This window comes from Bos taurus, chromosome 4 (assembly GCF_002263795.3).
Source record: "Bos taurus isolate L1 Dominette 01449 registration number 42190680 breed Hereford chromosome 4, ARS-UCD2.0, whole genome shotgun sequence".
Lineage (NCBI taxonomy): Eukaryota > Metazoa > Chordata > Mammalia > Artiodactyla > Bovidae > Bos > Bos taurus.
In genome coordinates, this window is record NC_037331.1 from 117,292,092 (window position 1) to 117,294,380 (window position 2,289).

A 2,289-nucleotide genomic window follows, 5' to 3' on the forward strand; every position below is an offset into this window, starting at 1 on the left:
GGTCCTTCCAGCCTCAGTCTAAGGCGACCGACTCGGCGGCTTGGCCCTTCCTGCATTGTTTCAGCACCTACCAAGAGGATTAAAAATAATCTCCTTCCCTTTTAATTTTGCGTCACCCCTCTACCCTGCATGCCCGGGGGACGCTGTGGAAGTTTAATCCCCGTGGTTTGGGGCTGGGGGAAGGTTAACCCTTGTTGAGGCGCCAGCTGGACGAGAAGCCCTGGGGGAAAGGGCCCCCTGGTGGCCCTGCCCGGAAGAGCACTGAGCACCCGGCCGAGGGCTCGAGGTTCGTGGGCAGAGCTGTGTCTTTCGGTGCTCAGGGCCCCCAGGGTCCCTCTCTGAGTGGGTCCCAGCCAGGCCTGCCCACCCTGGTACCTCCCACCGCCCCCACCACACTCGGGTGACCCAGTCTCCCTCTCTGCTCTGAGACGGGCAACTGCGCCCTCGCGGATTCGTGTGTGTGTGTGTGTGTGTGTGTGTGTGTACGCTCACACCCGTGCACATGCGGTACGCACACATGCGTGCACACATGCTCACACGTCTGTGCACACGCACATCACACACACCTGCATACACTTGCTCCTGCCCCCCAGGTTTGCATTTGCTCCCTGGCCTCTCGGGGGGCGGCTGAGTCTGAGGAGGAAGAGGGTTTGGCCATCGAGGGCAGTTCCAACCTGGTGGTCCGGCCAGTGGCAACGCTGCCCCGGGGATAGGCCCAAGGCGACTCAGATAGCTCGGGGCCGTCTGGCAGGGGCGGGAGGCTGGCGTGGAGTCTGCAGAGTGCAGGGGCCGTCAGCCTGTCAGCCCCGGGGGAGAAAGAAACTGACAGTCCTGCAGGGCCCAGACGTCCACCAGCTGGGCAGGGGGCGGCGAGCTGGTCAGGCAGCACCCTCCGCTGACACAGGGCTGAGGAATCCAAACTCCCGCCCTCGCCCCAGGGTCCTGGCCCCAAGGCTGGAGCAGCCACAGCTGCGCCCGCTCGGCGCCAACCTTCCTGAACCTTCTGGCCACCGGCCTCGGTCCCCAACCCTCCTTCTGGTGGCTGCGTGGCAGCATCTAAACCCTGAAACCCTGGATTCAATTTCTCTCTGTTTAAAATCACCGCAGAGATTCTTACACTCGGCAGACCCCTGACTGAGACGTGATGGGTGCAAGGACCGTCTGCAGACCTGAGCTGGCCGGCCTCACCCAGTTAGAGGCGCTGAGACCGGGTCACGTGTAAAATGGGACCCTGCCAGTCTCAGGCCTGCAGTGGCGTCCGTCTGGGGCCTCCCGGGACCTCAGTGTCTGTGGAGCGAGGCTGGGCTTCGACAAACCCCAGGTAGGCGAGTAGCCCCAGTGCAGGGGAGATGGGCTTCAAGCTGCTCTGCGCTGGGGCTGCAGGTCGTCGGTTTAGGAGCCCTCACTTGGGTGACGCCATAGATGCCTGGTGACCACCGCGGCACAGCCTGTCCCCAGCAGCCACAGGGCGGAACCTCCTGCGGTCACCTGGGCGCAGCTCCCTGGCAATCAACCAGGAGAGCGTGGGTGCCAGAGCCCGAGCCAGGGCGTCCGGGCAGAAGGGAGACGTTCCACTCTCAATCTGCCCCCCGACCTTCCGGGCAGAAGGGAGATGCTCCACTCTCAATCTGCCCCCCGACCTTCCCCAGGAGCCTCCTGCCCTGAAGTCCACGCCCTCCCTCGGACCATGCACGGGACCCCGAGGACTTGGTCCCCGGATGACCACGGCAGCGGCCTCCCCCGGCCTCCTGCGCCGGTGGGCAGGAGGGCAGCTCTCGTCGTGGAAGCCTTCCCTGGACTCACACGGGAAAGATGCCCGAGGCACTGAATCAACAAATCAGAACAACAGCCAGAGGGTTTCTCTTTTTAAAAAAATGAAAGAGGAACTTCTCTGGCAGTTCAGTGGGTTAGAATCCATCTGCCAATTCAGATGCCACGGGGCAACTAAAGCCTGCGAGCCACAGCTACTGAAGCCCATGTGCCTGGAGCCTGTGCTCTGCAAAGAGAAGGCGCCGCCGTGAGAAGTCTGTGCGCCCCCAGCGGAGGGTAGCCCCTGCTGGCTGCAACTAGAGAAAGCCTGCGTGCAGCAATGAAGACGCGGCACAGCCGAAAATAAATAAATGGATTTTTTTTTAAAAGGATTCTTCATAGAAACAAGTTCAAATGTAACTTGTTTAAAGAAAAGAAAGAAAAGGAGAGAGAAAAGAGAAGACGACACACAGTCAGAGCCGCCAACCAAGCGAACGACGGAGGCGCAGAGAGCCCCAAGTGCACAGGCCTGAAAGCCGA